Source organism: Hypanus sabinus, chromosome 15 (genome assembly GCF_030144855.1).
Source record: "Hypanus sabinus isolate sHypSab1 chromosome 15, sHypSab1.hap1, whole genome shotgun sequence".
NCBI lineage: Eukaryota > Metazoa > Chordata > Chondrichthyes > Myliobatiformes > Dasyatidae > Hypanus > Hypanus sabinus.
In genome coordinates, this window is record NC_082720.1 from 76,363,520 (window position 1) to 76,383,443 (window position 19,924).

The window sequence follows — 19,924 nt, forward strand, 5'->3', positions numbered from 1 at the left end:
TATGAGATTAATTCTTGAAAAACTCATATTTACATTTCTCTCTCTTTGCATACGGACTATACTCACTCAGCCTGGTAAGCACCTTGCCAAGGTTCTGGAGGTGCTCTACATAATTTTTGCCAGTCACAATGATGTCATCAAGGTAACTGTGTTCCTGAGATATCTTGAAGCATTTACTGCATTGCTCTTTGCCAAATCGTTGGAGCTGATGTGACGCCAAAAGATGAGACAATTATACTGGATCAGTCCCTTGTGAGTGTTGATTGTGAGGAAACTCCTGCTTGACTCCTCAGTCTCCATTTGCGGATGGGCTTGTGACAAGTCAATCTTTGAATACCTCTCCCCACCTGCCAAAGATGCAAAAGTGTCTTCTATTTGTGGCAGGGAATACTGCATAGTACTCAGCACCGTTAATGTGCACCATGAAATCCTTATATATGCAAACAGCTCCGGCCTTCCCTTTCCTGATCACTGAGACAATGGGCATGGCCCAATCACTCCACTCAACCTTGGAGAGCATTCCAGATGCCTTCAAACTCTGCAGTTCTGCATTCACTTTAGGACATAGTGTGTAAGACACTGGACACATTCATGGAATCTTGGTGTTACTGTTTCAGCCAGTTCAGTTCTGGCTGTCATGCTTTTGAGTTTACCATTCCACTTCTCAAACACCTTCTCATTAGCAGTAAGCAGTTTTGCCAGTCTCTGGTTAGTGCTGCCATTTGGGCTGCTGTTGCCTGCTGATGTCACACTGAGAACTTTGATTAAGTGCCAGTCTAGATAGACTTTTCCTCAACCATTCACGTCCGAAAAGGGCTGACCCTTCACTTTTCAATGCACAAAGCTCTAACTATTGTGTTTGGCCTCCATACATCATATTTACTTACAGTTTGCCTCTGTGAGACACATTTTTGCCTGTATAAGTCTTTAACATCACAGAGGTCTTCTCTAATTGTATCTTAGAAAACAGTTTGCTGTGGTCAACCTCTGGAATTATGGACAAAACTGACCCTGCTTCCAGCTCCATTTCCGGCTTTACAACAGACACAGTAATTGTGATCCAGATGATTTTGTGATCTGCTTCAGTTATACTATGCAATTCTAGGTTTGACTCTTACGTTGTCTGATTCTGTTTTATATTCAGTAACTTTATGCAATTGCTTTGCTTTGTGTTTGCGACTTTTCACTCTGTTGTGCTTTTTGTCTGCCTTGCACACTCTCTCTATGTTGTCTTGTCTGTGACACTCTCTGCAGACTTTATCTTTGAACCTAGAGTCATCTGCATCATGGGAGGATTTGTGACATCAATAATATCTTAGGCTTTTCGCGCCATTCATGCACATTTTGTGCATTTAACATTCTAACTTCCTTTGCTGTAGTTCCGCGGCATCCTTTGCTGCAGTCTCTAACGATATTGCAATGGCCAATGCCCGTTCTAAGGTTAGGTCTCTTTCAGATAGTAGCCTCTTTTGAATGCTTTGACTATGCCTGCACATACAAACCTGTCACTTAATGCATCAGAAAGTCCATTCCTAATGTCACAGTACTGGGAAAGATTGTGCAATTCTGCAATGTATTCAGAAATGCTGTCGTCCTTTGACCAGCTCCTTTTGTAAAATCTAAATCTCTCATCTATTACCAGCAGTTTAGGGCCCAATTGATTTTGTAAAATTGTAACTGTTTCATCAAACGTCTTGCTTGCTGGTTTGGCAGGGGTTACCAAGTTGCGTAAGAGATTGTACCTTCTTGCACCATTAAGCTCAGAAGCGTAGGGACTTTATTTTTCCTCCTCCACATTGTTTGCATTACAATACAGTTCCACCCACTCGATATACATCTCCCAGCCTTCATTAGCACTATTAAATTCGTCAAATTTCCTGACTGAAGCTATCACCATGTTATTTTCACTTTAAATTCACTGTGTTCTATGCTCTGAACTCACGCTTTTGTTAGCATCTGTGACAGCTAACAAAGATTACTGGTGACCCTCTGATCTCTGTCTCAGAGGATGATATTAGACTGTCTTTAAAGAGAGTGAACCCTCGCAAGGCAGAAGGTCCCGATGGAGTACCTGGTAAGGCTCTGAAAACTTGTGCCAACTATCTGGTGGGAGTATTCAAGGACATTTTCAATGTCTCACTGCTACATTAACTGCATTAAGGCAAGTTCCCATTTGCTTCTAAAAGGCAACAATTATACCAGTGCCGGAGAAGAATAACGTGAGCTGCCTTAATGACTATTGCCGATAGCACTCACATCGACAGTGATGAAATGCTTTGAGAGGTTGGTCATGACTAGACTGAACTCCTGCCTCAGCAAGGACCTGGACCCATTGCAATTTGCCCATTGCCACAATAGGTCAACAACAGACACAATCTCAATGGCTCTTCACAAGGCCTTAGACAACCTGGACAATATAAACACCTACGTCAGGACACAGTTCATCGACTATAGCTCAGCATTTAATACCATCATTCCCACAATCCTGATTGAGAAGTTGCAGAAGGTGGGCCTCTGTACCTCCCTCTGCAATTGGATCCTTGACTTCCTAACCAGAAGACCACAATCTGTACGGATTGGTGATAACATTTCCTCCTCGCTGATGATCAATGCTGATGCACCACAGGGGTGTGTGCTTAGCCCACAACTCTACTTTCTCTATACCCATGACTGTGTGGCTAGGCAGAGCTCAAATACCATCTATAAATTTGCTGATGATACAACCATTGCCGGTAGAATCTCAGATAGAGATGAGAGGGTGTATAGGAGTGACATACGCCAACTAGCGGAGCGGTGTTGCAACAACAATCTGGCACTCAACGTCAGTAATACAAAAGAGCTGATTGTGGTCTTCCGGAAGGATAAGATGAAGGAACACATACCGATCCTCTTAGGGGGATCAGAGTGGAGAGAGTGAGCAGTTTCAAGTTCCTGGGTGTCAAGATCTCTGAGAACCTAACCTGGTCCCAACATATCGATGCAGTTATAAAGAAGGCAAGACTGCAATTATACTTCATTAGGAGTTTGAAAAGATTTGGTTATGTCAACAAATACACATGCCAGTGATAATAAACATGATTCTGATTCTGTTAAACTCTCGCTGTTTTGTCCCGTAACTGTCGGCGCTGTTCGTGATATTTTCTGGCATTCAGGTTTGTACTCTTCACCAATTTACCAAAGTGTCTTTGCACAACTACATATCATTAAATTAAAGAATACATGTGAGAGGTGGCTTGAACAGTGGTGTACAGTATTAACTTTGCAGCAAGAGAGACGGCAATGTGCCTGCATAGAAAACGAACAGCACATGCGCAGAGAAGAGATGAATACTTTGTGCTAAGGTGGAGCGGGCATTGCTTGAAAATAAATAGATCCATACATTACATATAGGTGTTCTAGATTTAAGACTAAATTACCCTTATTAGTGAACAAGAAGGAGGATCATGTAAGATAAAACTAAATTGCAGTTATTCTGTCAAATATTAAACAAAAACTGTTGGCATCACTTATCTTGGTAAACATTTATAGGACATGATTGCAGGAGATCCTGAGGTGGACTGTCCTGGGGTTGGAGGCCTGTCTGTGGGTAAGGAACGTGCCTTGCTGCAGTTGTCTTGTTTTGTTTTCTAGTTGCTTTAGCTGCTGCTCTGTTGTTGTGCTGAATGCTATGTGCACTGGAATGAGTGGTGACACTTATGGGCTGCCCCCAGTGCATCCTTGGATCTTCAGGTTGTTAATGCAAACAACACATTTCACTGTATTTTTCGACGCACATGTAACAAATGAATCTGAATCCTTGATCAGAGGGGCAGAATTGATAAATGCTGCCATCCATTATTTAATGATTGGTGTACCTGACTATTGGATGATGGCGGGACATCATACATAAATTCTGGGTCACAGATTCTGATACCTGTTGAACAGTATCTTTGAAGAGGGCAGAAGAATTGTTTTGTGGGTTGAGTGGTGAATGCTCATTCCTAAGCTTGGAACTGAATTGCTAATGATGGAATTTGTACATTGTAACAAGATTTAGAAAACCATTTAATGATCTAAATGAGACCACTGCATAGCTGATAATGGTCAGAATTTTCCCTTTACATACAACTCAACTGAAGAGCGTAAATGACTCAAGCGACTCATCAAAGTTACATCTTTACCAAATATTTAACATCCTTTAATTAGATTAAGTTAGTGATTTATGTCAGGAAACCATGTTTTTTTCTATAAGTTGCTAAAATTACAATTCCTAATTCAGCGCCGGTTATCCATTGTCTTACTCGTTGTGGCAAACTAAATATTTCAAATTCACTTTCTACAAAAGGCATTGATAAATTATAATTAATTAATGTTTTGAGTCACACTGAAAGAACTTCTGAAAATATTTTTCAAAATTTTTCCTTTTGGATTCAACAGATGTATATAAGGAATATGGAACAGTAATTATGAAATCAGGCAAAATTAAACACTTTTCAACAATACTCCACGTACATGCCAGAGAACGTTTTTAACAAGTTCATGCTCAAGTTTAATTATCATTCAATAATACCCATGAAAACAGCCAAGTAAAACAGCGTTACTCTTGAGCCAAGGTACAAAACACAGTACCAACAATCACACACAGCACAAGTCACGTAGAGCACATACAAGATAGCAAGTATATATATAAGATATCAGTAAAATAAAGTAGCACAAAAAATACAGTCTGAGACCCTGAGTGCATGAATGTTGCACCAGTCTGTAGTCAACACAATACAGCTTGTCTTCTTCTGAGGGAACATTGGGGAGAAGCACTGACTCCAGCTTCGACGCCACACCTCCAAGCCTTCGGTGGCACACAAAGACTCCTATGCTTCCTCCCGAGCGGCAGTAAACAGGTTACACTGCACCTTGAGGCCTAGTCCTCTCTATGAGCGAGGCGATTATCCTCTGATACATTAAGGGCAATATTCAAGCACAATATTGTACTGTGTTTTTGTTGGGTTACAGTTGTTATCTAAGCTAATTGGAGTGATGAATGTCCCAACTGATATTTTGATATTTTGTGGTCTGCTAAACTAGAACTTTCTGCATTAAGACTTACCCAAAGCTACATGTTCCATTGATTGATTGCGTAAGTACGAACTCCCTTGGTAACATTACAACATAAAGGCTTAAATAAATTAGAGCTGATTTGGAGGCCAGATGACTGCCTGGCTTTCAGTCACATCCATTGCATAATACAACAGTACGTCACAAATAGTCTCAAGATGTTCTTTTTTATAAAGGACATATGCAACAGTACAATACAATGGGGAAATTATTCAATTAAAACTCAAGTAAAATACTTTGAAAGCAGACTTTTATCAACATTTGACTTGTCATTTGGAACATCTCAGCCGATCTTTTCTTTTGTAATGTTATTTTTCATACGATCCACAACTGTGACTTAACCTGATGAATCAGACTTTGCTGTACGCACTTTGATTCTGGTGTAAACTAAACTAAATATAGGAGCTCTGATGCTCTAAAGGAGTCCTATATTTCTGTTTTGTAAACAAACCAGTATCCATATCAATATTAAGGAGCTCATTTCCCTATACAACTTTTGGGCTTTGAGTAATTTAAGTGATTTTTTTTAACCAATCAGTTCCACCAAGCAACATTTTTAACCCTGCCTAGTTGCAATATTTATGCAAAGCAAACATAATGGCATGTGAATTCACATTTTTCCTGCACACTGCTAATTTCAATTACATTCTCAGGAGGCTACAAGTGTGAACTTCCCCTAGAAATAGGAAAAGGAACATAATGGGCCAGAAATTCCCTTTAGAACCACACAAGAGAATTGCATCTGAAAATAGCTAATCCATTCTGTAAAGTTTCTGAATTTAAGAGATACACAATGCTGGAAATTGGATTGTATATATGATGCATATAACCCTGGAATCCATAGGGCACATGTAGTGAGGCACATCTCTGGACTTCAATAGGAAAAATGCCTTCACACTTGTGGATCTCCAAATGCCCTTAATCACACATGTCAATCACACTATCACTCTGCATCCAATTACTTCCAAAATCTTAGCTCTTCTGCCCTTGTTCCTGACCTCCAGCAGGTCAGCAGGATAGACATTAGAGGTTAAAAACCTAGGGCTGCATCCCTGATCCTTTAACCCTATATAGCACAACTCTATCTCACCTCTTAAGAAACATATTTATTCCTAGGTCATAACAGACTATTAATGATACAGGAAACTATTCAGCTCATGTATCTGTGCTGATCAAAATTGAGATAGGTAGCATATTCCCATCTTCCAATATTAGACCCATAGTCCTGAAGGTCACATCTCTTGAAGAGCATGTGAAACAGTCAAGTATTATTTAAATTTGATCAGGGTTTCCACCTCAGCTATTATTTTGTTTGCTCCAAATTTATTTGACATTCTCCATGATAAAATGATTCCTCTTTGACCCTCTAATTCTTCTACCAGGCACGTTAATGCAAGGCCAACTGGGTTTTGAGCTCTTCACTGAGAGAAATGGGTCCTTCCTAATTACTCTATCAAGCTCTTCATAGCTTTATACACCTCAATGAAATCCACTCCCAGCCTTTGTTCTAAAGAAAACAAGAACAGCTTATTCAGTCTTCCTTAGGGCGACAGTTTTCCATTCTTATCAACATCAACCCCTTTCTGTCCTCTCCAGTGCAATCACATTTTCCCCATAATATAGTGACCAGAAGTATACTTCGAGCTGGACATTCTTTTCAAAGCTCAGTCAAATCCACCCCGTGTTGGGTGTTCCTGTAGATTTTTCTTTCGGAAGGATTCTGCGCCAAATTGCAGAGCTTCAGCCGAAGCCAAAAGTAGGGGCTGCCAGTGGCACTTGAGTTTTAAACCATTTTCATAACAGTTGGAGGATCAGTATCTCTAGGGCTTATGATAGTTTTGTCAGTTGAAACCAGATGTAATTTTGCAGAATGGAGGTGGAAAATTTATAACTTTTTTTCAAGTACAAAATATAAATCACCCACCAAGATTTCTTTCTATTGTGCTCAACATATGTTCCCATAAAATGTCCAGCAAAATTAAAAACTGGGTAACTATATAAAAGAAATGCAGAACCTCTGTCATATATTGTTTTTGTCTAAGTTGATTACATACTTCTGGGGTGCTGCGAATGCATGGTTGTGTCGACTAATTGCCCTCTTCAGAATATTAGCTGTGTAATGGAGTGTTGGCTACATTACTAAATCGGCCGTATAATCAGGAAAGAGAGGATTGTTGTGGCCAGGGAGTCCAGAGTTCCTTCCCTCAATATTCATTTCAATATGTTAAACATGTGCACAAATGTAGGAATTTGTGCATCACTCATCTGTTAACATGGAGCCCAGAAGCAGTCAGATTTATATCCTGGTAACTGCCCTTCATATCAAATGCTGCCTCTGTTAGTCAATGGCATTCAAAGCTGAACAGCACACAATGAATTGCAGTAGCAGCTTAAATATTGGCTTAAATAGCAATTAAGCATTATAATGATAAAAGATTAGTATTAGTAATAGGTTTGCCTTCTTTGGAAAATTGAAGGAATTGGTCTTAAACAGAGGGTAGCTCAGACAATTAAAATTTTATGCCAAATATCTGTTCTTTGGGTCCAGAGATTTCGTACATAACTACATAAGACAATTCAGTGTCAGGCCAGCAGTGTAATTCTGGACGACCTCCCTTTCCTATGAAATAATGGGCTAGATTGAACTGGATTTGGTCAGCTGTCCCCATCCAACTGTGAGAACCTGAGCCACATGCAGAGGGCTTTAGAGTCAGGCAGTGAGATAAAGGAAGGTCTCAGTGGTGTCTAGGCCTCCACCAGCATGATACCTTCACTGAAGTACCTCAACAGTACTCGAAAGGAAGCAACACCTGAGCCGGGTCTCAGTTCCTCTCAAAGCTGGGAAGCATTTGTAATAATTTTTAAAGTGTCTCAGATATTCAGAGACTTTAGAAACTTTGAACCGCTGTAAAAATTTTTAACAGTCACATCGAAAGATTAAAATGAATTCAACATTTAAAAGAAATAAATAACTTACTTTTTTCCCCTGATCCCCACTTGGAGAGCAGCTCTTTTAAGACATTCAGGTAAATTTGTGGGCTAATTACCTGTGAGCAACACCGTGGCATCCTTGGAGTCACCAGCTGACAGCCAGCTCTGTTTCGCCCAGTCAGTGAGTTTTGCTAACAATATCTCTACCTCACCACCTCACGGGTCAGCAACAAAGGTGCATCTCAGGGCTGTATGCTTAGCCTCCCGCATGAACTGAGTGCCAAAGGACAACTCCAAAGCCATCTTCAAATTTGTTGATGACGCTACTGTAATTGGATGAATCACAAGTAGTGGTGAGTAGGTTTACCAGAATGAGACAGGTTGAGTGCCACAACAAAAACATCTCACTCAATGTGAGGAAAACTTAACAACAGATTATTGACTTCATGAATGAGAAGGAGGGTGAACATCCACCAGTCTACATGGGAATCAGTGGTGGAGAGAGCCAAGCTTTAAATTCCTAGGTGTTAACACATCAGATGACTGTCCTGGGTCCAGCATGTAGATTAAGATAAAGATAAAGAACAGCTGTATTTGTCCCATGTGCATCAAAATATTGAAGCAAACTGTGAAATGTGTCTTTACTTTCTTAGGAGGTTAAGGAAGTTCAGCTTGTCACTACCATGGCTGACAAGTGAATACAGGGCCAAAGTAAAAGCAAAAGAGAGGGCATGCAAGGAAGCCAAAGCTAATGGGATGTTAGAGAATTGGAAGGCTTTTAAAAACCTACAGAAGGAAAGGTCATTAGGAAGGAAAAGGTGAATTATGAAAGGAAGCTGGCGACTAATATCAAAGAAGATACTAAAAGCTATTCTAAGTATATAAAGGGTAAAAGAGAGTTGAGGGTAAATATAGGACCAATACAAAATGATGCTGAAGATATTGTAATGAGAGATGCAGAGATGGCAGAGGAACTGAATGCATATTTTGCATCAGTCTTCACAGTGGAAGACACCTGCAGTATAATGGACATTCAAGAGTGTCAGGGAAGTGAAGTTTGTGCAGTGAAAATTATGACTGAGAAGGTGCTCAGGAAGCTTAATGGTCTGAGGGTCGATAAATCTCCTGGACTTGATGGAATGCAGCCTTGAGTTTTGAAGGAAGTAGTTGGAGAGATTGTGGAGGCATTAACAGAGAACTTTCAAGAATTGATAGATTCTAGCAGGATCTGCTAGAAAATTGCGAATGTTACTCTGCTATTTAAGAAGGGTGGGAGGCAGCAGAAAAGAAACTATAGACCTGTTAGCGTGACATCAGTGGTTGGGAGTTGTTGGAATCAATTGTTAGGGATGAGATTACGGAGTACCTGGAGGCACATGACAAGATAGGCCAAAGCCAGCATGGTTTCCAGAAAGGAAAATCCTGCTTGACTAACCTACTGCAATTTTTTGAGGAAATTACAAGCAAGGTAGACAAAGGAGATACAGTAGATGTGGTGTAATTGGATTTTCAGAAGGCCTTTGACAACATGTCGCACATACAGCTGCTTAGCAAGATAAGAGCCCATGGAATTACAGGGAAGTTACTAGCACGGGTGAAGCATTGTCTGGTCGGCAGAAAACAGAGAGTGGGAATAAAGGGATCGTATTCTGGCTGGCTGCCAGTTACCAGTGTAGTTCCACAAGGGTCAGTGTTGGAACCGCTGCTTTTTATGATGTATGTCAATTATTTGGACTATGGGATTAATGGATTTGTCACTAACTTTGCTGATGATACAAAGTTAGGTTGAGGAGAGGGTAGTGTTGAGGAAACAGAGAGTCTACTGGGAGGCCTAGATATTTTAGGGGAATGAGCAAAAATGTGGCAAATGAAATACAATGTTGGAAAGTGTATGGTCATGCAATTTGGTGGAAGAAATAAATGGGCAGACTCTTACTTAGAAGTGGAATGAATTCAAAATGCAGAGATGCAAAGGGACTTGGGAGCCCTTGTGCAGGATACCCTAAAGGGTAACCTCCAGGCTGGGTTGGTTGTGAAGAAGGCGAATGCAATGTTGGCATTCATCTCTAGAGGTATAGAATATAAGAATATGTGATGTTGAGGCTCTATAAGGTACTTGTGAGACCACATTTGGAGTATTGTGTGCGATTTTGGGCTCCTTATTTTAGAAAAATATACTGACATTGGAGAGGGTTCACGAGAATAACTCCAGGAATGAAAGGGTTACCATATGAGGAACATCTGGCAGCTCTTGGGCTGTATTCCCTGGAGTTCAGGAGAATGGGGGGGGGGGAGGAATCTCATAGAAACATTCCATATGTTAAAAGGCCTGAACAGATTAGATATGGCAAAGTTATTTCCCATGGTAGGGGAGTCTAGGACAAGAGGGCACGACTTCAGGATTGAAGGACGTCCATTGTGATGGACACATCTCTGTGGACACATCCACAGAGATGTGGAGAAATGACTTTAGTCAGAGGATGGTAAATCTGTGGAATTTGTTGCCACGAGCGACTGTGGAGGCCAAGTCACTGAGTGCATTTAAGGCAGAGACAGATAGGCTCTTGATCAGCAAGGGCGTCAAAGGGTATGTGGAGAAGGCAGGGATGTGGGGATGACTGGAAGAACCAGCCCATGGTGGAGCAGACTCAATGGGCCAAATGGCCTACTTCTGCCCCTATATCTTATGGTCATTGAAAACTCTAACAAACTTCTACAGATGTACTTCTCAAAGTATCCTGATAAGTTGTGTCATGGTCTGGTATAGCAGTTGGAATGCGCAGAATTCCAAGAAGCCGTAGAGACTATCATATCATGAGCACATCTGTCCCTATACTGGTAGTATCTGCAGGAGGCATGGTCTCACAAAGGCAACATCTGACATCAAAGATCCTCACCACTTGGACCATGCAGTCTTTTTGCATCTATTATCGGGCAGGAAGTACAGATACCTAAAGTCCCACTCCATTAGGTTCTTCCCTTCAACCACATGGTTCTTCAATTAACCGACAAAACCTTAGAGTTTAAGCAACACCATGACCACTGACCACACTGCATTACAAGGGTCTTGTTTGTTTGGTTATAATTGAGTTTTTGTGTAAAATTCGTGTAGAATTTATGTTTAACTTATGTTGTTCCTGTCAATGCTGCTTATATGATGCTTTGCACTTGGATGCAGCTGCAAGAAGCGGCCTTCTTCAGTAGGAGGTTTCTGTCATGGTCTGCTCATGAAGGACCAGGTGTGGAGGAACAGCAGGATCCTCAGAGAAGAGGCAGGAGGTTAAACATCAGAATCAGAGCCTCTGAGGAGCGCCAGAGTGACACCACAAGGTAAATCATCCTCTCCGACACAATGACCCCACTAAGGCACTGACTGAGAGTCCTCTTTAAAATAACCATATACTGTGGGTAAAACGCGCCAGCAACAATTAACTTGATAAAATTAAACCAAAACCAAGCAGCTCATTGCTCTATGGCAAGCCATAGGGATCATGACGGTTTCCTTCCTCATTTTAAACTCCAACAGAATCTGTGGAGATCAAGTAAAGATGATGTTGGGAACAACAGATGTGTTTGTGTCACAGGCATATTGCAAACAAATCACCATGTAAACAGTTTATAAACGTTGGCAATATCCAACAAATACCATCTGTGGAGTCAAATACACAGTTAAAGATTCAGTTTGATAGTCTTTCATCAGAACTGCTGACAGACTAACTTAGACTACAAAGTATTGATCACATTTTGTTTCTGTCTGCCCAGGTGCTGTCTGACAGAAATACTTGCAGCATTTTAAGTTTTTCTTGTGGATGGTTCTCTTCAACTATTAGTGATTTATTTTTAATTATCTACCCATACTACTCCTCACAAGCTCTCACCCCATCAATATGTCAGCTATATGTATTTGATATTTTGATAATATTTGATTAATCTTGTATGTACAGTACCTATAAAAACATTCACCACCTTGGAAGTTTTCATGTTTTATTGTTTTGCTACATTGAATCACAGTAGATTTAACTTGGCTTTTTTGATACTGATCAATAGAAAAAGACTCTTGTGTCAAATTGAAAATATATCTCTACAAACTGATCTAAATTAATTACAAATATAAAACAAAATAATTGATTGCATAAGCATTCACCCCCTTCAAATCAGTATTTAGTAGAAGCACCTTTGCTAGCAATTACAGCCTTGAGTCTGTGTGGATAGGTCTCTATAATCTTTACATACCTGGACATTGCAATTTTTCTCCATTCTTCTTTACAAAACTGCTCAAGTTCTGTCAGATTGGATGGGGATCATGAGTGAACAGCCATTTACAAGTCCATCCACAAATTCTCAATCGGATGGAGGTCTGGCCTCTGATTTGATCACTCTAGGCTTTTAACTTTGCTGTTTTTAAGCCACTCTTGTGTAGATTTTGTTGTACGCTTGGGGTCACTATCTTGCTGAGAAACAAATCTTCTCCCAAGTCACAATTCTCTTGCAGACTACATCAGGTTTTCCCCCAGGATTTCCCAGTATTTTGCTGCATTCATTTTACTCCCTACCTTCACAAGCCCTCCAGGGCCTGCTGCAGTGAAGCATCCCTATGGATAGATGCTGCCACCACCATGCTTCACAGTAGGAACGGTGTGTTTTTGATTATGTGTGGTCTTTGGCTTGTGCCAACCATAGCATTTAGTTTGATGGCCAGAATGCTCAATTTTGGTTTCATCAGACCCAAGAACTTTCTTCCAGCTGACTTCCTGATGCACCATCAATAACTCACTCTGAGACGTAAGGCGAGATATCAGCTTTTATTGACTGGAAGAAGGAACCAGAAGTGAGTGACCATCATACTACGTCCTGGAGACTGAGGCCGAGCGTCAGGCCTCAGTTCGCCTTTATACAGGGGCCTGTGGGAGGAGCCACAGGAGCAGTCAGCAGGGGACGTGTCCAGACAGGCACACACAGTTCACCACACTTCCACATGCAAACTTCTGGCAAATTCTAGCCAAGATTTCATGTGAATTTTTTTCCAACAGTGCCTTTCTCTTTGCCACTCTCCCATAAAGCTGCAACTGGTGAAGCACCCAAGTAACAGTTGTTGCATGCACAGTCTCTCCCATCTCAGCCACTGAAGCCTGAAACTCCTCCAGAGTTGTCATAGATCTCCTGGTGGCCTCCCTCACTAATCCCCTTCTTGCAAGGTCACTCATTTTTTGAGGAAAGCTTGCTCTAGGCATATTTACAGCTGTGCCATATTCTTTCCATTTCTTGACAATTGACTTAACTGTACTCCAAGAGATATTCATTGACTTGGACATCTTCTAGTATCCTTCTCCTGCTTTGTACTTTTCAATATCCTTTTCACGGAGCCGCTTGAAATGTTCTTTTTGTCTTCAAAGTGGAGTTGTTGCCTGGATACTGACTCACCAGCAGTTGGACTTTCCAGATACAGGTGTTTTTTTACTACAATCAATTGAAACACCTTGACGACACACAGGTCTCCAAAAACAGATCTCCATTTAATTAATCATGTGACTTCTAAAACCAATTTCTTGCACCAGTGATGATTGGAGTGTCATATTAAAGGAAGTGAATACTTAAGCAATCAATTAATTATGTTTTATATTTGTAATTAATTTAATTCACTCTGTAGAGATCTGTTTTCACCGACAAAAAAGTCTTTTTCTGTTCATCAGTGTCAAAAAAGCCAATTAAATCCACTGTTATTCAATGTTGTAAAGCAATAAAACATGAAAACTTCCAAGGGGAAGGGGTTAGTATGTTTAATAGATGCTGTGTAATGTTTGACTAAGCATTCCTAATTGTTTAAATAATTGATTATGGATTATATGTAAAAATACCTTAATTGCCACCACCTGATATTTGTATGCCTCGCTTAATTTAAATTCAAACTACACCCATATTTTTGGACTCCTGTGAGTTTCTTTGAATTTGTTTTATGTTTGAAAGTTACAAAATATAACATTATCTACCAAAGGCTTCTCATTTGTGATCCTTTTTATTAATATATAGGGAAAAAATATCTTCCACAGCAGAAGTATAAAGCAGGTCCATGTTCAAAAGATCTTTTTGAATGTTACTGCTAACATTTTGAAATGGGGAATGTTAGACTCTCAGTCACTGTATGCCATTATACTTGTCATTACCTCAGGTAATTTTTTTTACCTTCAATGGCCTCTGAGAGCTGAATGGGGCTGGGAAAATTTGATCCGAGGAAAACCATCATTCCTATTACGATGAAATGACATCATCCGGAAGACTGTTGGAAGCCATTGTCTCAAAATTCTCGGTCAAAGAGTCATGCCAAATTTGATGTCTTCCAGTCATATGCCATCACACCTATGGCCAGCTAGGATTTAAAGATCTCTGTCAATCTTGTTTCCCATAGATAATTTTCTCAGGTACTGCTAAGGCAACTAGTGCCTTTTTTTTTAAGATGGCTTTCTCTAGAATTTCACTGCCCCCTCCAAATACAATGGTCCTGTCCATAGCGAATACAGTTGAAAATTATTAATTTAAGACTTCACTTGCTGCTCCTGTTTCCATATACACTTTGCCCCTTTGATCTTTAATGAACTTTACATTTTCTTTGGTTTCTTTCTTGCCCTTAATAGACTTAAAAAAGTATTCTGATATGCCCCTTAATCTTGTCTGCTGGTGATATTGCATGTCCATGCTTAACTTTTTTAATTACCTCTCCACACTCATTTATTATATTCATGTTAGCCTTCCAATGTTTTCCATTTCCATAGTTGTAACCCTTTATCTAATCCAGCAAAACTTGGGGATATTGCCCTGATTTTTCACCTCTCTGGCCTTGAATTCCCTTGCATCATGGATTTCATTTTTGTGTGATTTCCACCTGTCTGATGTAGACCAACAGTAAGTAGTTGCTCCTAGTCTAAATTTGCCAGGTTTTGTCTGATAGATTGGGATCAGCCTTTCTCCAGTTCAAGATTTTAATATCCAGTCATCATCCTTTTTAATAACTACATTAACATTTCCAAAATTATGGTTGCTTTCTTTAAAATGCCCTCCCAGTTGCACTGCAGCCACTTAACAAGTTACATTTCCTAATGCTTGGCCCAGTAATTCCCCTTCCCCAATCGGACTTCTTACTTGCTACTTCAAAAAGCTCTCGAGATTCTTTTAAAATTCTACCACTCTAAGTACCTCACAGGGGTGGCCAACCTTTTACATTCCATGTGTCAATTTCTTCACGCATGAGTTCAGATGCGCCATACAACTCTTGTACCCCCATTGAATTCTTGTAAGAATATGTTAATATAGAACTTGTGTGTGAAAATATTGATGCACAGAATGTAAAAGGTTGGTCACCCCTGCTCTAAGACAATCCAAATTAATGCTGGAGAAGTTGAAAACCTTGCTTATTATAACCACCTTAGTCATCTGTGGCCATTGATGATGCCACCTTGCCACCTTTCCTTTGTTATAATGCAGCTATTTCCTACAGGAGCATAAGAGGGTAAAAGAGGGGGAAAATAACAAAAAAGAAGAATTGTGCAAAGAGGAGAGAGAGAGTAGGAGAGATAGATAGGTAGAGGGACTCTGTGTGAAGATGGTGAGCAATATGAATGCCAGGAAACAAACAGGTGAAAGTGCAATCTCTCAGAACTGGAGGACAGCGTGGGAGAGATAAAAGACACAGGAGTGAAGAAATAGACAAGCTTATGCATAGAAACAGTTGAAGATAATGACCAAAACAATGGAGGAGTTAGATAGTTGGATAAGGAAGGAAGTTTGGGTGGGTGGGTGGAGGAGGAGGAAAATAATTTTATGTAATTGGAGAAGCTTGAACAAAGGAGAAAGGAATTCAGAATGTATTTAGAATGCAATGTCATCCTCTGTACAATATGTTTTCTGTCAACACCAATATTAAAACTGTTCAGGAAACATTTCAGAGATACAGCACCTTCAATCTTTATACCACAAAAGTCCAGGTCACTCCTCCAAAGTGCTACTTTCAATTCTTAGAGTTTCTATAAAAATCATTACTGTGTGAAATTCAGTACTTGAATAGGATCATTCCAGAATGTTGGAGCCTATAGCTGGAACCACATAGCATTGATGGTTATGTTGCATTATAAATCCCTCTTTCATTTTTGTATCTCTTTACCTCCCTAACATGGAGAATGAACAGGAGAGATCTAAGTGAAACAAGAAGGTGCAAGAAGAAAGAAGTTAAAATAAAAAAAAATTCCCATGTCAATACAGAACGCAAGGGGCCTGGATAAGGCTTTGACAGACTGCAAATTATGAAATATTTTTAGCATTTACAGTTATATAATATCTATAATTTTCTTTTGAAACCAGTTTGTCTGGTGAGTTCAGATAAACCGCCCAATTAATATTACAATAATCGTATAGAATAGAGGCAAGGTATTTTCTGTCACTGTGTTGAACAGCAATAAATGTACGGTAACAGCCTAGTGGGACTTCACAAGTACACTCCTGCAGCATTACATCATATGACTTGCTTAATGGGTTCAACAGTTAGAGCCAATCTTTTCTGGCAGTCAGATGAGGATCATGCTATCTGGCCTGCTTCTCCTTAAGCTCATTAACTCTGCGAAGGACTGCATTACAGTTCTTGCGATAAAATGAGAACCTCCTTCCACTGTTACTTTGTGATTTATTTAGTGCTACAGGGCACGATTCTTTCTTCTGGTCTTCTTCTTCTGGGTTTGAAAGGCCAGTAGTGAGAATAGCCCCTGGGCAAGACTGCAGTAATAACAATGGTTTGAGCTCTCTGGTTATTGTTCAAGAAAGAAACATTTTTAAGAGAGGAGGGGCCTTCAATTCAAGATGATAACCCATTCCATTTTCTGGTTGCTGTTGTCAGTGCGATCGTGACTGGCTGCTAAGTGTTTATAGTATTTTCTGTTCTTATTTCAGATTTACAGTATCCTGCTGGAAGGCCAGACCAGCAGATTGAAGTAGCTGCTAAGGAAAACAATCATCAGATCTGCATTTATTATTTCTGGGGTGGACAAATCCGTTTTGTGCACTTGATTGGAAGAAGTGCAAGTGAAGAGTTGCTTGGGGCCTTGGATGGTGGGGTGGGTTAAGAGCTAAAAGGACTGGATATTACATATCCTGTGGTTTACATTTTAACGAGCCAACTTACTGATCTCTCAGAAGCAAGAATGCTAAATAATATAAAATAAAAAATAACTGTAAATGTCAAAAATCTGATTTTAACTTGCATAGGCAAGTCAAAACTACATTGGTTTTTATAGAAGTTACAGCATAAAATAGGATATCAATCCTACTCTCCACTGGTCTTGTGCTCCACACAAACCTGCTCCTACACATCCAAATTGATCCATATATTCTTCTATTTCTTTCCCATTCATCAGCTTACTGTTTACTTCAATGCATACAGGCTACTCTACTCTAGGAACAACTTTTGAACGACAGATGGTAAGATGAACTTGAATTCAGTTAAGGTGAAGTAAGCCCATGCTAATTTTATGTTTAAACATAATTTAAGCTTTTTGCCATGAAATGTTCTTTCTGTAGGTAGAAAAATCATTTCATGGCAACCTAAGGAATTTCCTTACAGTGGTGGCAAGACAATATGGTGTAGTATTCCTTTACATCATGTATGTAGATCAGCCTTAATCTTAATGAAAGGTGGAAGAGGTTTGAGGAGCAGGTCAGGCTATTGCTGCTGCTATGACTGATGTTTCTATGAATTGGCAGAGCAAAGACATATGCCGGAGCCAAGCCAAGATCTGACAGAGGTTTTGGATATCTCTGCTTCATATTCCTTTTTCTATTTAATTCTCAGAGTCAAAAGCTCGAGCAGTTATACTCAGCAGGAGACCGTCCCATTCCTGTTTATCCATCCTTAGTTATTCTTCCCTTGTAACTAAACATTACTTTTAATTTAGAGTAAAGCAGACAAAAAGCTGGAGGAACTCAGTATGTCAGGCAGCATCTATGGAAAGGAATAAAGAGTCGATATTTTGGGCTGAGACCCTTCATTGGCTTGAAATGTCGAATCTTCATTCATTTCCATAGATGCTGTCTGACCTGCTGAGTTCCAACAACATTTTATGTGTTACTCTGGATTTCCAGCATCTGCTGAATATCTTGTGTTATTTTGTAATTTCAGTAAGGTGGTGGCATGCTTGGTTGGAGTGGATTCCCTGGGTCCAAACAAAGATGTAATTGTTCATCCCTTGTGTCTTTTTTATGATCGCGAGACACTGCTGGATGTTAAGAACATCAAGTACTGCAGGTCTAGCACAGCAGCAGGTTGCTCAATAGCAGTGGTGCTGTACTTGTTGTATATCCTCTTGCTACCTGCTATAGTGACCCAAGGAGGGAGGCATCGAGGGTATTCATGGATGTGGTGCGCAGTTCAATATATGGTACAAATGATTATCTTGGATGTTTTTTTTGTGATTGCAAGTCCCTGCTGGACATTGATAATGTAGAATTCTGTAAGTCTGGTTCACTAGTTAACTGGCGAGACTGACGGTGGGGAGCCGTGTGGCCTCATTTGTCACGCAGACCAGGCCCTCGTGTTGCGGGGTCGCCTGATGCAGCCACCCAGGAGAGGAGATACTGGAGGCGGTCCGGGACGGCCCCACCCATTGGTGCTGCTCTCCAGTGTTAGCTCCATTGAAGATAAGCTGGATGCATTTCTCAGCGGCTATACTAGCATGTAATGAAAAAATGCTGTGTTCTTGGAGTTATAGAGTCATAGAAAAGTACAGCACAGGAACAAGCCCTTCGCCCCATCTAGTCCATGCTGAAACCATTTAAACAGCCTACTCCCATTGACCTGCATGCACCAGGACCATAGCCCTCCATATCCCTACAATCCATGTACATATCCAAACCACATAAACGTTGAAATCGAGTTTGCATGCACCACTTGTGCTGGCAGCTTATTCCACGCTCTCACGGCCAACTGAGTGAAGGAGTTTTCCCTCATGTTCCCCTTAAACTTTTCACCTTTCACTCTTTCCTTACAACTTAGGTCCCCCAGACAATAGACAGTAGGTGCAGAGGTAGACCATTTGGCCCTTCAAGCCTGCACCGCCATGCTGAGATCATGGCTGATCATCTACTATCAATACCCGGTTCCTGCCTTGTCCCCATATCCCTTGATTCCCCTATCCATCAGATATCTATCTAGCTCCTTCTTGAAAGCATCCAGAGAATTGGCCTCCACCATCTTCCGAGGCAGTGCATTCCACACCTCCACAACTCTCTGGGAGAAGAAGCTCTTCCTCAACTCTGTTTTAAATAACTGACCTCTTATTCTCAATCCATGCCCTCTGGTACTGGACTCTCCCATCATCTGGAACATATTTCCTTCCTCAATCCTATCAAATCCTTTAATTATCTTAAACGTTTCAATCAGATCCCCTCTCAATCTCCTCAATTCCAGTGTGTACAAGCCCAATCTCTCCAATCTCTCTGCGTAAGACAGCCCTGCCATCCCAGGAATCAACCTAGTGAATCTATGCTGTACTTCCTCAATTGCCAGAATGTCCTTCCTTAAACCTGGAGACCAAAACTGTACACAATATTCCAGGTGTGGTCTCACCAGGGCCCTGTACAAATGCAAAAGGACATCCTTGCTCTTGTACTCAATTCCCCTTGTAATAAAGGACAACATTCCATTTGCTCTCTTCACTGCCTGCTGCACTTGCTCATTCACCTTCATTGACTGATGAACTAGGACTCCTAGGTCTCTTTGCATTTCTCCCTTACCTAACTCTACACCATTCAGACAATACTCTGCCCTCTTGTTCCTGCTTCCAAAGTGGATAGCTTCACATTTATTCACATTGAATGACATCTGCCAAGTATCTGCACACTCACCCAGCCTATCCAAGTCTCCCTG

At 40.5% G+C, this 19,924-nt stretch overlaps 1 long non-coding RNA gene across 1 annotated transcript; it reads left to right on the top strand.

Moving 5' to 3' along the window:
* The first annotated feature begins 8,252 nt into the window (after positions 1–8,252).
* On the top strand, positions 8,253–17,624 carry LOC132405196 (uncharacterized). Its single transcript, XR_009515790.1, has 3 exons — positions 8,253–8,375; positions 11,201–11,352; positions 16,954–17,624. It is a non-coding gene; the product is annotated as an uncharacterized LOC132405196 (long non-coding RNA).
* The last annotated feature ends 2,300 nt before the right edge of the window (positions 17,625–19,924 follow it).